Source organism: Cryptomeria japonica, chromosome 11 (assembly GCF_030272615.1).
Source record: "Cryptomeria japonica chromosome 11, Sugi_1.0, whole genome shotgun sequence".
In the NCBI taxonomy this organism is placed as follows: Eukaryota; Viridiplantae; Streptophyta; class Pinopsida; order Cupressales; family Cupressaceae; genus Cryptomeria; species Cryptomeria japonica.
Genome location: NC_081415.1, coordinates 102,483,217 through 102,498,961, shown reverse-complemented (window position 1 = coordinate 102,498,961; position 15,745 = coordinate 102,483,217).

The following is a 15,745-nucleotide window of genomic DNA, read 5'->3' as shown; positions in this document are numbered from 1 at the left end:
ATATTTATAAGAAGGAAGCTTAATGAGGTGTGCAAACTACTAACCTTACCATATTGCCAATGCACATTATTTACTATTGGCTCATATCTAATCCTTCTTGGATCCCAAAGTACTGCCAGACCACCTGTAGCCCTTGTTATTAAGTTATTTTCCACATTCCAAATCCCTAATTTTATTTTAAGGAACTTACATTCCTCATCCCTTAATTTGGTTTCTCGTATCATTACAATATCTAAATGGATAATAGTTAGATTATACTTGAACAACAATTGCTTGTTAGGGGCGTTTAATCCCCCAACGTTCCAAGTTGTAATCTTCATTTTTCCTTGGGAAGACACTTCCCCTTCCTAGGTTGAAATAGATTAGTTAATTTTGTTTGATCCTCTTCTTCCCTAGCTCTTTGTCTTAGCTCCGTAAGAGACTTTCTACCTCTCCTCCTGGGAGGTGTCCCATAATCTAAGGTATCTTTATCAGGGCAGGTTAAGGCTAAGCCAAGCTTAACCGCATTGCCCTTATACTCTGTATCAACCATATTGATCTCCTGAATTACATCATTATCTTCCCCCTCATTCTTAGAGTATAACTCCAAGATTTTCTTGATGAGCTTTGTTTTCTCCTTGAAAGTTTCTTCGTTGTTCTCCTCCTCAGTTTCATATTCTAACTCGGAGTCATTTATACCCATCGGTCCATACACCACTTCCAGATTATTCGGAACCTGTTCCTATACCCCTGAATCCAAATTAAACAGGTCCTCCTCTTGATCTGCCTATTGCTCAAGACCTCCAAATAGAGCAGGATTATGGTCTACCCTACCCATTTTTTGTGGCGTTCTTGTGATTTTCAGACTTAAAGGTTTCTCATTATTTCCTCTATTTTCTATAGCTCTAGGGCTAGTTGTCTCTATAACAAAGCCACCTAAGTCATTATTAAAGTTAATATTAATTCCTATTTCAATCTGGGGAGAAGAGACAACCTTATCCTTAATGTCCAAATATTCCTTAGCAAAAATCACAATCTAGCTTTAATATTATAATTCATCTTAGCTATGATTAATTCTAGGGGTTTTGGGGTTTTGTCATTGCAATCCATTTCTATGAGCAATTTCACTTTCATTGAACTCATAAATTTTTCTTCTACCCTTATAAAATATCCCCACGCATTCCCTATTTCTACTAGGGTATCAAAATTTAATAGTTCTACAAGCAAATAGTTAACTTTGATCCATCTATGAAATTTTTTAGGTTTATACTCAAATGGATTAAAATTAATACGCCAGTCTAAGAAATGAAAATTGTATCCTTTGAAAATAACCGGTTTCCCATTTAACAATTTTTTTTTCAAATTCTTAGATCTGCACTTGATAAAGAGAAAATCATTAGGAAGGATAGATATACTTACATGTTGGTGGTAAGCCCAATACCATCATTGTTCAATCTTGTTAATCGGTTGTCCCCGATCACTCCATTTCACGAATAGCCTGAAATTTTCACAATTACCCCAGTAGGCATCTATAACCTTGTTGTGAATGATAAAAGCTTTTCTATCTCCTTTGTTAAGATCCTCTGCTTGCCTGGGATTTCTACCAAAATGATTCTTCACTAGAGCCAGCTTAGGATCGACTGGATTATTAAAAACCTTGCTAACGGGTATCTTGCTGGGGTTTAGCTTGACCCTTGTATTTCCATAATTTAAATGTCCTTTGTCAGGTTTCTTGGTGGAAGCCACCTTAGAGCCAGACTTTTTAAGTCCCTTTCTAGAATTAGTACTCCATCCCTTATCAAATTTTGCCTGGTAAGAGCGGAATGTATCAGAGAGGCACTGTGAAAGTTTCTTAGCCCTCTTTGTTTTCCTAGACTTGACAATTTGCCAGTCATTATTGGCAATTGGTTGACTTTTATTCTTATTCTGAATTTGCAAACATTTATCAACCCATTTTCTATTTGTAAAAACCCATTGTGGCCTATAATCTTCGACTTGAGTTTTAAATTTTGTCCTCCTGCCAGTGGATATATTAGCAATGTTTTGAGGGCCCAAGGGAATTCTAGTAGCTCCCATAGCCTATCAAGGGTTAGTCATAGAAAAATAGTCAGTCCTCAATGTATTCTTTTGTAGATTAAAGCTCCTTGGCATTTTAATTTCATTCTTGTCTAACTTTTGCGTTGGAAACGTAGAGGGAGGGTGTAAATTCATGAAAACCTTGTTTCACATCTTCGCTTTTCTAGAGTAGAGAACAATTAATCATAATTAATTGTTAATAATTATATTTATCCCTATTTCTCTTTGGAATTATAATAATCAAAATAAATTAAAATTAATTTCTTATAATTATTTGTCTCATCATCCATACTTCCCTCTTTTTCACTCTATCTATCCTCTTTATCTCCATCTCTCTGTTTCTCCCTCTTAACTCCCTCTTGCTCCTCTCTTTGACTCATTTTTCTCATACCTCTCTCTCTCTCTCTCTCTCTCTCTCTCTCTCTCTCTCTCTCTCTCTCTCTCTCTCTCTCTCTCTCTCTCTCTCTCTCTCTCTCTCTCTCTCTCTCTCTCTCTCTCTCCTATTCACTCTCTTCTCTTCAATCTTTATCCATATTTATCCATACGGTCTAGTTATCTCTTTCCCTATCTCTCCTCTTCCTTCTCTACTTATCTCTTTCCTTTTCTCTCCCTTTCTCTTTATCTCTCCCCACTAAACTAGGCACACTATTGGCAGGAAATTTGATGCATTGCATCTCTTATCTAAATTTGCCATCTGATGAGATTATTCAAGAATTTTACTTTCACTAGAACATCAACCACATCTCTAAAAAATTGTATTCCCTTTAAGACATAAGATTTAATACATTTCAAGTTGAATATCAAATGTCACACCTACAACACAAGCATAACGTTAATCAATTTGGCATAAAGCTTAGAAAGTTTTAAAACAAAATACTAACTAAATAAATATAGTTTGTTAGGCCCTACAGACCAATTTAGCCTAAATGATCTCAAAAGTCCTCATGATTATAATATTTAAATTTTTGGCAAATGTGGACCTATTTGAATAAAAAAATTAAACTAAATTAAATTTGACTAATATTTCTAAAAGACATTATCAATTGGTGAATTTAATTTTTTAAACTAACTATACTAATTGTAGCTAATGGATTAAACATAGTCTATAGTGTTTCTACTCTTTAAGCAAAAATATTAAAGACCTGGTTGATTGGATTCAAAGCATTAGAGTAATATATATTATAGTAGCTAAGAATAGTTCTCAACAATAAATAAGCAAATCAAAAGATAAAGATTGAAATTGGGGTTTAATAGGAAATCAATTTTTTTTTAAAAGGTGTGTAGCAGTTAAAAACCAAGAAACCCCAATTTTTTGATTTAATTATGACCTCCCTTGTTTAAATTATTTACAAAATTATAGTTAAACAACTATCATTTGTTGGAGCTTGTTCATGGGCCTGGACATGATGATCCATCTTGCTGCAATTCAAGGGCGAAGGCAAGAGAAGAATGGATCCCACCGAAGGAAGGGTGGATCAAGGAAAACTTTGATGGTGCATCCAAAGGTAATTTGGGTGATTTTGGTGTATGGGTGGTGTTTAGGGATTGGAAGAGAAACATCATTGCATGGGGTGCTAAGTGATTGGAAAAGGGCACAAACAATGTTGTTGAGTGGTGCAGGAGCACCTATGAAGACCTATGAAGACAAGGTACACTAGGGTCACTGATAGGCCCTATTGAGGATTCAATGATAAAAGGATTCAAACAAGACCTTTAATGTCTTCAATAAATGTAATGTGGCCATTAGAGCCAATAAATGATATAAAATGTAATGAAAAGATCAAAAGTTGTAAAATTGTCAAAATTGGCAATTAGGCCTAAAATAGGCTAATTTTGGGTTTAAAGGGTAGAATAGGTAATATAATGAATAAAATCATGTAATAATGTTTAAAAGGTCATTTAATGACCATTTGAGTTGGTTGGGATGGTTAGTTTTCAAATTGTCAAGTTGACAAATGAAATTGTCAATCTTGACAAATTTTTTAGCAACTTTTGTAGCTATTTTGCAAAATAAGGTAGTTATAGGTAGTTGAAGGTTGGTTTCAGCCTTAGAAGGCTTGGATCACTATAAAAGAATGTATTTCAATCCACTTTTTAGGGAGAGTTTATGTATGGTCAAAGACAAAGTGTTTTGAGCATTAAAATTGTATTTTAATGAGCATTTTCTGAGTTTGCACGTTCTTATAGTCTGTTCTTTGACATTTTTGATGCATTTAAAGATATATATTTAAAATAAATTTCTTCTAAGATGATAGGAAGATTATTTAACTTCATTTTGGTGGTAGTTTCATCCAATTTGGTTTTCATTTGTTAAAGTTATCAAAGTTTTTGTCTAAACTGCCAAAACCCTTTTTTAGGGCATACAGTGATAATAAAAATGTGATTTCTTTGTTTGGTTTGCATTTAAGGACCCCACACTTGGGAAGGGTGTTGGAGGAGATGTATTATAACTATCCTAAAAATTTTAGGAATCCATGATAAGTTTGACATGAGTTATGGGTGGAGGAAGTGAGTAGTTGGTAGGGGGTGACAAAATGACAGTCACAGAGAAATGTAGCCTGATGAGGGGGCCATATCGCGGATTTAAACCGTTGGATTTGTCTAAAATTTGGATATGTTGTTCCAAATAAAAATTTTCATAATCTCACTGGAGAGATTGAGGATTTTTAACTGGTTCAAAAGTTATATACCTCTGTGTATAGGTATATCTAAGAGGATAGCAAGAAGGTAACTTTGGTTTTATTTAATCAAAAAGTTGTTTTTGATTAGCCTAATGGTATCAAGGAGTGTGAAAAAATAATAGGGCGAGTATTGAATTTATTATAATTCTTAGAGAGATATTTTAATGGAGGGTTTGTGTGTTGGCTTTGTGAAGGTTGTAATTGACTGTCATAAAGATAACATAATAGGGTTTTGTTTGGAGTTGTTGTAGACCTAGTTAAGGTCATGGTTGGGTGTAAACCATAAAATACAATCTTAGAATAGTCTACCAAGGTTTTAGGGTATTGAAACCCCAAGTGCAAGTTGTGAATCATAGTTTTGAGCCTAGGAGAAGTGAGCAGGTGATAAACCTTGTTATTGCAATCAAGATGCACATTGTTGTCATGATCAAGAAAGGTCAATGATGGTGTTAAGTTAGTATGTGGAGTTTGGTGGATTAAGGATGCATGCTTTGACCATTGAAAGGTCTTGATATGTGATTTGAGTAGGCATTTTTGAACCAAGCAAGGTTGAGGGGTAAGTTTGTCCAAGAGTTTTTGTTGAGATCCACTACTCTCTACATCAAGTGGTATCAGAGCAAGCAAAAGGTCTGGGATGTGTGTCGGAATCCTAGATAGGTGAGAAGATGTATTTGACAAGGTCAGAAAGAGAGTTGTATAATGCTTTCAAAGAATACTTGGATGGTGGAAGGAAGAAAAAAGGAAAATAAGTAGAGAGAAAGAAGACAAGAGAGGAAGATGAGAGAAAGAAGAAAGAAGAAGAGAGGAAGAGGAGAGATGAAGAAGATTTGAGTAGATTGAAGAAAGAACTTGGTGAGATTTATGAGAAGTTAAGAAGACTTGCAGAAGAGAGGGAGCAATTGAGAAAGGAAGATGAACTCCATGAAGCACAAATGAAGTTGAGGTTGGAAAACCTAGAGAGGAAAGTGAAGAGTTGGAACTTGAGGGTGCAAAAGAGGGTAGTTTGGCCCGTGAAGAGGCTAATAGCAGCAAAGAAGAAGGCTAATGAGTAAGCCTTGAAGGTGAATGATGAGTTGAGATGCCAAGGTGAATGGCATGAGAATGAGACTGACTTTGGTGAAGGAGAAGAACTTGATCTATGGGCATTGTATGCAACCATAGAGGAAGAATGGAGAATCCATGGTGGGGTGACCCACTTGAGATGTTGGCACAAAAGGTTCCTATGATGGAAAAAGTTGATATTACAAATGACACTATATTTGTTTTTCCTAATCTTTTTTATGTAGGTTGGCAGAGCATTTACTTGGATGACAATGTTGGAGGTGCTTATATTGAGTACCATTTGCTTGGGAGGATTTGCAATGAGCCACCAAAGCATATAAATTTTCTTGCAAGGTACAAACAACAAGTACCTATAAATTGGAAGATCAAAAAGAGGAGGTAGCCATTCAAGGGGACCTTGAATTATTGTGTCCCCAGGAGTATGGTGTAGGAGCACCTATGAAGACCTATGAAGACAAGGTACACTAGGGTCACTGATAGGACCTATTGAGTATTAAATGAGAAAAGGATTAAAAAAAGACATTTAAGGTCTTCAATCAATGTAATGTGGCCATTAGAGCCAATAAATGATATAAAATGTAATGAAAAGATCAAAAGTTGTAAAATTGTCAAAATTGGCAATTAGGCCTAAAATAGGCTAATTTTGGGTTTAAAGGGTAGAATAGGTAATATAATGAATAAAATAATGTAATAATGTTTAAAAGGTCATTTAATGACCATTTTAGTTGGTCGGGATGGTTATTTTTCAAATTGTCAAGTTGACAAATGAAATTGTCAATCTTGACAACTTTTTGAGCAACTTTTGTTGCTATTTTGCAAAATAAGGTAGTTATAGGTAGTTGAAGGATGGTTTCGGCCTTAGAAGGCTTGGATAATTATAAAATAATATATTTCAATCCACTTTTGAGGTAGAGTTGATGTATGGTCAAAGACAAAGTGTTTTGAGCATTAAAATTGTATTTTAATGTGCAATTTCTGAGTTTGCACGTTCTTATAGTCTGTTCTTTGACATTTTTGATGCATTTGAAGATATATATTTAAAATAAAATTCTTTTGAGATGATAGGAAGATTATTTAACTTAATTTTGGTGGTATTGGTATCCAATTTGGTTTTCATTTATTAAAGTTATCAAAGTTTTTGTCAAAATTGCCAAAACCCTTGTTTAGGGCACACAATGATAATAAAAATGTGATTTATTTATTTGGTTTGCATTTAAAGACCCCATACTTGGGAATGGTGTTTTAAGAGATGAATTATAACTTTCCTAAACATTTCAGGAAGCCATGATAAGTTTTACATGAGTTATGGGTGGAGGAAGTGAGTAGTTGGCAGAGGGTGACAAAATGACAGTCACAGAGAAATGTAGCCTGATGAGAGGGACATATCTCGGATTTAAACTGTTGGATTTGTCTACACTTTGAATATGTTGTTACAAATAATTGTTTTCAGAATCTCACCAGAGCGATCGAGGATTTTTCAACCGGTTCAAAATTTATATACCTTTGTGTATAGGTATATCGAAGAGGACAACAAGAAGGTAATTTTGGTTTTATTTAATCAAAAAGTTATTTTTGATTAGCCTAATGGTATGATGGAGTGTGAAAAAATCATAGGGTGAGTAGTGAATTAATTCTAATGCTTAGAGAGGCCTTTTAATGGAGGGTTTGTGTGTTGGGTTTGTGAAGGTTGTAATTGACTATCATAAAGACAACATAACAGGGTTTTGTTTGGAGTTGTTGCGGACCTAGTTAAGGTCATGGTTGGGTGTAAACCATCAAATACAATCTTAGAATAGTCTACCAATTTTTTAGGGTATTTAAACCCCAAGTGAAAGGTGTGAACCCCAGTTGTGAGCCTAGGGGAAGTGAGTAGGTGATAAACCTTGTTATTGCAATCAAGATGCATATTGTTGTCATGATCAAGAAAGGTCAATGATGGTGTTAAGTTAGTATGTGGAGTTTGGTGGATTAAGAATGCATGATTTTAACATTGAAAGGTCTTGATAGGTGATTTGAGTAGGTGTGTTTTAACCAAGAAAGGTTGAGGGGTATGGTTGTCCAAGAGTTTTTTGTTGAGATCCACTACTCTTTGCATCACTGAGGTGCAAGAAGCATATTTAACCATTGAATGGGGGGTTTGAAACTCAATTTCCAGAAACTACACCTGGAAGATGATTCATTGATTATTATCAATGCAATCATTAAAGGGGAAATGTAGGCTTGGATACTTAACAAGTTTGTTTGGAAAATAATTCATGATATGAAATATTTCATAGACTTCAAGATATCCCATGTGCGAAGAGAAGGAAATAAAGAAACAAATGTACTGTCTAAATGGGATAGCAAATTTAAGGAAGAACATGATTCTCAGCTGGAAGATATTCAAAATTTTGTCATTGATGATATGGAATATGTGGTAGTTGTTGGAATCCCCGAAAAACTTAGAGAATAAGAGTTTTAGATGTAGGACTTGCTAATTAATATGAAAATGAAATGTAGTCACTCTTGGTTCATATGGAAGGTTGATATGCTATACTCTGAAAACACATTTACAATTTGCAGTGATGTAAAAGGACTTTGGTGGTGGTGAAGTTTGGATTGCTCAAGAAGGAAGGATTGATAATGATTTTGAATTAATGAATAAGTGAGAGTGATTTCATTTTGTTTTAGTGGTATTATTGCTCTTAGTTGCAGAAGAGTTGTTTTCTAAGCAGTGGGGGTGGTGGTACTATAGCTTTGTGAATATGGAGGCGAATTTTACTTTCAAAACATAGAAGAAGCTTGTGCCTTTTGTGGGAAAGGCATCTAACAGACATTTACATGGGCTTTTCTCTACAATGATGAGCGTTTGTTGGAGGGGGTGAAGTTGATGTTGAGTGAGAACATTGTATACATTAGCCATCGATATCAAACAAATATGGATATTTATTCAATGATTGTGGCATGGGGGCTGGAGTTTGAAAACATAGTGGATAAGGTCCAGTAAATTTTGAAAGAGCTCATTACAAAGGATTATTTGGATGGTCTAGAGTCCATTCTTGAATGGGTCATCCCGGGGGTTGGAATCGATGTTTTTGAAGGTGTCGAGGAGCAAGGAAACCACATTCACTTTGTGTGTGGGCTAGAGGATGAATTTAAGGAAAGATGCAAAGTAGCAGCTTTGCGAGGATGGGAAGCATTCAAGACGTTTGCTTGGTTGATGTAGGTTGAGGAAGCTCTTCAGGTGGCGCACGAGATAGCGTGGATGGAGATGGGACTAGAGCTGCAACTGTGGGCCCGTACAGAGAAAGTGCGACGAATTCTTGATAGGTTGAATGCGGAGAACCCACATGAGAGATAACTTTGAGTGAAAATTTATGTTTTATGTTATTGAGGTTAGGTGTTGTTTGGTGATAGAACTTGAAATGTGTGCAGGAAAAGTGGGTCAATGAAACTTAAAAAGTGAAAATATGGTCTCAAAGAAGCTTGTTCACACACCCACGGGACTTCTTGGTGCAATTTATGGAGTCATGGAGAATGACTCAACTTCCCAAGGTTGGTTCCATGGTTCTCTATCTCTCAAGGTCCCTCAAGCCAATGCCTTTTCACTTAGATCACTGAGCAAAGTGGCTTAGGGATGACGAATGCAAGAATGAGTGATGCTTTAGACTGACTTAAATATGAAATGCATCCTATCTATGCATGATTCTACAAATGCAATAAACTAGATTATAAGATGACAAGATTAGTAGCAATACTATCCTAACATGATATACTAGTTTATGATTTAAGCTAATGATAAAGGAAATAGTCTAAAATGCTTATTAGATCAATTCCTATTACAAAGAGAAGCTAGAAGTATTGATAAAATTGAGCATAAATGAGATACTAAAAGCTTGCATGGATCCCTAAAATGGAGGAGTGAGAGCTCTATTTATAGTGAAAATAGGGCAATGGATGGTCAGGATTGAAAGAGTTAATCAAGGGTCAAGTTTGAAAGTTGTCAATCCATGTTTACAATTTTCACCAATGAAATAGTGACAATTGTTAACATAAGACTGGTTGAGAGGAGAGGTGAGAAGCATTAAATGCTTGATAAGACCTCATGGTTACCTTAGGAGGTAAGGGTTAAGGTTAGGTTAGGGTTATCCAATGGATAAAGCTTTTACCCAAGGGGTAAACTCTTGTGTAAAGGTTAAAGGGATAACCATGGTCAAAGCAATAAATGCTTGATGAGACCCTTGGGTTAGATGGAGGTTGATTTAAGAGAAAAATTCTCTAATAATGCTAGAGGGTTGAGTTAACTATTAAAGGTTTGGAAGACTTTCAAGGTTAACTTGTTGGAGACATAAAGTCTTTAATGGTTTTCAAAGACTTTGAGGGTTTGAGAAGTGACTTCCCTTTGCTTAGGGATGTGACAATATTTAGGAGATGGGTTAGGCTAATTTAGAAGTGATTAGAAGAATCTAGAAGGGGGTTTAGGGAGGCAAGTGGGAGATGTAGGAAAATGCAAGTGGGTGAGGGATAATAGGATTAAAATAAATTGCTTTATTTTAATTTGGTTGTAAGTTGTGAAATTAAATAAAATAGATTTATTTAATTGGGGTAAACTATTATAAATATAAATTTAATTAAAAGGTAAGAAGAAGGGATTTAATTAAATAAAATGATTTATTCAATTAAATGGGCTTAAGTGAATTTAACTAAATAAATTGAATAATTTACTTAATCAAATAGAAGAATGTGAGTGATTTAATTAAATTAGATTTAACTAAATAGAGGAATGAACATAAAATATTCATTTAGGAATATGGTCATTTTTATATGTCTACATTTTGCCCCTCTTTGAAGTGACATGTGTGCACATGTTGATTCAAAGAAAATGATGTGTCGTCATGATTTGATTATGATCAGTTTTTATGTTGAGATGTTTATGTCATGCCCCAGATTTGAAAAATGATGTTGATAATGCCCCCTCGAGAGATGAATCAAAATTTTGAAAATGTCATTTGTCTTGATAAATTTGACTACATTTTAAATTTTTGTTTATGTTGAATGTGATAAATTGATTCATCTCCCGATAATGATGTTGGGTAGGGTTGTAGGAGACACTGCGAGCTATTTACGTGTTCCTCTATGTAACCCTAATTTTGATTTACCCTATAAAAGGGGAAAAGTTATTTCTTTTTGTCTTATTTGTGCTTGTTGACTTTTTAGAAAGTGATTCTGGAGAGAAGTCAACATGGCAATTCCGTATTCTTCTCATCGATTTGAGTGCATGTGGAGGTATTAGGGGCCCATCGCATATGGACCACCAGTAAGTCAACCTTTTTGACCCCTTTTTGATTTTTGATTTTGTCATTTTTAGTCATGTTTTCAAATTTGTCATGTGGATCTATCGGGTTAGCACGTCTGGGTCAAAACATAGCGTATACGATAGGTTTCATAGCGCGTAGGGTTTAATGAAATAGGGTAGCGTTTGAAAAGTGTAGGGTAGCGCATCGGTAGGTTAGGGTAGCACTTAGGATTAGGTTAGTGCACTGGGATCACAGGGTAGTGCAGAGGGAAAAGTGAGTAGTGCATAGAAGATACCTAGTGCATAGGGTTTCTAGGAGGTTGCATGGGTAGGTCTAGGTAGCGTGTAGGTATGACCTAGAGCATAGGGTTAGATATGCAGCACAAGAGTAGAATAGAATAGTGCCTAGGGTAGTTTAGCACTTGGGATAAGTTAGGTGGTGCTTTGGGAGAAAAGGGTAGCGCGTAGGTGTTGGCTAGCGCACAAGGTAGATTGGGTAGTGCTTAGCGAGAATAGGGTAGCACATGGTAAGCAGTTTAGCACTTAGACAAGATTGTTTAGCGCATAGAGAAAATTTTTGGTATAGTGTGATTTTTGGATGAAGAAAATTAGTAGGTTAATGTCAGTTCTGCTGGGATAGGTGCAAATTGTCAGCCTGTGTGTCTGCTGTCATTGCTATGATAAGTTGTCCAATATGATTTCTGATATAACTTGATTTGATTTGCAATTTTTCAAGTTGATATAGATTTGATGTTGATTTGATATGATATGGTTTTTGATATGAATGTTTTTGATATGAACTTGATTTGATATGAATTGTTTCAAGTTAATATATATGTAGAGCTTGAGTTGTTTTACAAGCTACATTGATTTAAAAAATTTAGTTGTTTGACAAGCTGATATGGATGTGAAACTTGAGTTGTGTTACAAGTTGATATGAATGTGAAACTTGAGTTGTGTTACAAGTTGATATGATTTGATGTATTGATATGATGTGGAACTTGATTTAGATTTTCAAAGTTTCAAGTTTTGATATGAATTTGATTGTGATATCTATCTTTTTGATGAGGAAACTGATATTGGACTTGTTTTGCTTTTTGACATGAGTGTCTTGGAGTGATTCAGTTGCGTGAGTGATTTCTGAGACCGTGGTCATTGATACCACGATTGACACAAGTTGATAGAGATATTATTGAGAGGTGTGGCCTGTCCTTGTTGTTAGAGATGCCTCAGTTTATCATGAACTAGGGTTTATTGACAGCATTGGCAGAGAGGTGGCACAATGATATGAACACCTTTCATTTGACGACAGGCGAGATCACAGTGACGCCTGAGGATTACTATCAGATTCTATGGATTCCTGTGGTAGGTGCATTGCTACCCTATGTGTAGACTGAGGAGGGTGGGACTGAGGCACTTTGCCAAATTTTTCAGGATGATACCGTTTGCGGGTATGAGATACCCTGGCAGGAGTTCTTAGATTTGGATTATGCTCCCCTACCATCAGTGCTGACAGGTTTTATAGGTGGTTTCCTATGTCCCGACCGTAGGTCGAAGGGACTGGTCATGGGGTGGGGATTGGTTTTGGAGGACATGATGATGCAGGGTCGTCAATTTGCATGGGGGTCGGCTATGTTGGCCCACCTATACAGGGATTTGCATCAGGTGGTATACTTGGGTTATTGCAGTCTATCAGCTGGAGTGACACTGCTATAGGTATGGGCGTGGGAGCATATTCCTGCAACTAGGCCACTAGCGGATAGAGATAGGCCGATTGGGTGTGCGTATGCATATGGATACTAAGGGATAGTTATCCAACGTAAGCTAGGAAAACTAGAGCACTGGAGGAGAGTTTTGGACGATATTGATACGGTCATCTGATGACCATATACAGGTTGCGAGGTATGAGCAGAGGATGGGATGGAGATGCCCTACGTTTATATGACCAGATATTTGATAGGGCGGACGCCCTTTGTTATTTAGAGGTTTTTGCATAGCCGGGTGATGCGACAGTAGGGGATTCCACAGGGAGCATGTTTTTATGCTCGACGGAGATAGGATATTTTGGATTGGGGACCTATGATTGATAGTGCAGTGACAGTGGAGGAGTTATTTCATTTAGCCAGCCAGATTTGGAATTATGCCTCTGAGATAGTGGATTTTGGGCTGACAGATGAGTTTGCAGCACTCTTTGCAGCGCGTGCAGTGGCCAGGATATCAGATCTAGCTAAGATGATTCTAGATTTTGATGACGATGAGGAGGTAGATGAGGGAGGAGGTGATGGGGGAGATGGTGGAGGAGGTGGTCGAGGTCAGCGAGGAGATAGAGGGAGATTGGATTGGGGGAGGAGAGGAGATAGGGGTGGAGATGGTGGTGATAGGGGGATACTGGTGGAGAGAGCTATGCGGCAGGCTGTGATGGATAGAGGGAGAGGAGGTTTGGCTATCAGAGCTAGGGGTGAGGAGAGGGTTGGGGAGGTGATAGAGGTAGTGGGAGGGTATGATGACGCCAGACGATCGGCTCAGAGGAGGAGGTCAAATGTTTTACCTCCACCTGCACTGAGGATAGGTAGAGGGACATGGGGTACCCCTTCATAGGTACCGCTGCAGATGCAGATTCCAATGCATGTGGAGGATGCTCTGATTAGATCGCTAGAGTAGTTACAGACACAATTGTTGGTGCATCAGCATCAGATTACCCAGCTGACCACAGAGCGTGATACTGAGATAGACCGTCAAGGTCGAGTAGAGGAGCTCGCAGTGAGTTTGCAGAGAGCTGCAGCAGGTGGCCCGATGAGAGACACCTTGAGAGAGTTGTCATTGAGAGCCAAAGAGGTAGAGTATTACTGACACCATTATGAGGATGCGGTGCCCAGGGAGTTTCGAGTGCAGAGTTTTACCGCTTCGAGATCCAGTCGATCTCGAGATACTGGGTCGAGGACAGAGGGCAGAGGCATGACAGGGCCTCCTAGACAGGATCCACCTGGAGATCTAGGTGCTGGGACATCTACAGCGAGACTGTCTCCTTCAGGAGATAGTCATACCTGAGAGACGTTGTCTTTATTGTATTTTGATCATTTTGTTGTATTGACACAGACATGATATATTTTGTACATTGATCATTTTTGAGATATATATATATATATATATATATATATATATATATATATATATATATATATATATATATATATATATATATATATATATATATATATGACACCATTTTCCTTGATCCCTATGTGATGTGTTATGGATTATTCTTTCTATATGTTTTTAATTATTCTATGATGATGCAATGCTTAGATAGATGCCTGTGATGTGATATGTGATGAATATGATGTGATAATGCATGATGTTGTGAGATGTATCTTGAAAATGAGATGTATGATATGATATACTGTGAGATGTATCTTGAAAATGAGATGTATGATAATGATATGCTGTGAGATGTATCTTGAAAATGAGATGTATGATAATGATATGCTGTGAGATGTATCTTGAAAATGAGATGAATGATAATGATATGCTTGTTAATTGTAAAATGATATGCAACTAAATGTTAAATGATATGCAACTAAATGTTTTGGAGCATCCTCATTCTGCATTTGTCATTCCTATATAGCCACATGTTGTTTGCTTTCTTTGTATGTATCATCATTGAGCATTGATTTATTTTGGGATATGTTGAAAATTTATACAAGCATAATGGTATAATTGAACCATAATGACCTGAGAAAAATTTACATGATTTTTGATTTTGCAAGATAGCACAAGTGTCAAGGTATAATTGAACTAGGACGACCTGATTGTGGATTGCGTATAAACAGACAAGATTAAACCATTTGTATGCGTAAAGTGGAAGCATGTCTTCAATGATATGTGGTGAATCACGTCTTGAGACAAGTATTTACATAGTACAAATGATTGCCTCACAGACAGAAAACTAAAAAATATTGGAATCCCCACGACTTTCTCTGGTGCAAAGCATTTGTTGAGAAAATTTTAGAGGATCCAATAATTTCAAAAAGTTCAAGTGAAAAAATAGTCAAAACTTTGTGCAAGATGCAACATTTGATACTTAAAAAAATCAGCTATCATATTTTGTGAATCTTGTTAACTGATCAATGTGTGGGTTTGCGATTGTGTGAGTTTTGTTTGCTGGATATGATGTTCTGAGTTTGTGACAAGTTTTGACATCTTGAACATGTTTCAAGTTTCTGATTAATACTACCCCTAGCCAAGTGTACCTTTTAAGGTGGATATGTACAGGGATTACCAAGCCATGGTGAGATGCAACAAAAGGATATGATGATAAATCAGGATATTGACTACGCTAAGTATGTTGTGGATGGATATTGTGATAAAAATGTCGGGCAATGGCCGATAGTGCTTTACTGTGGATATAATGGTATAGATATAGATAGATGAGTTGTCCTCTCACAATAGCACTTGTTGTCAGGTTTTCACCAGTTGCTTTTATTGTACCTCTTTATTTGCTTTTTCTTGATTTTTTTATTTTTTTATTTTTGACTTTTCCATGCATTAGTCTACTTAAGTGTAGTATTTATTCAGATGGATGTTGTTAGTTGGTTAGTTGAGCACATCTCCTTCTGAAGTTGTTAGCTGATAGGTGCCTGATCCATAGGCTGATATAATGACATAGGGACCT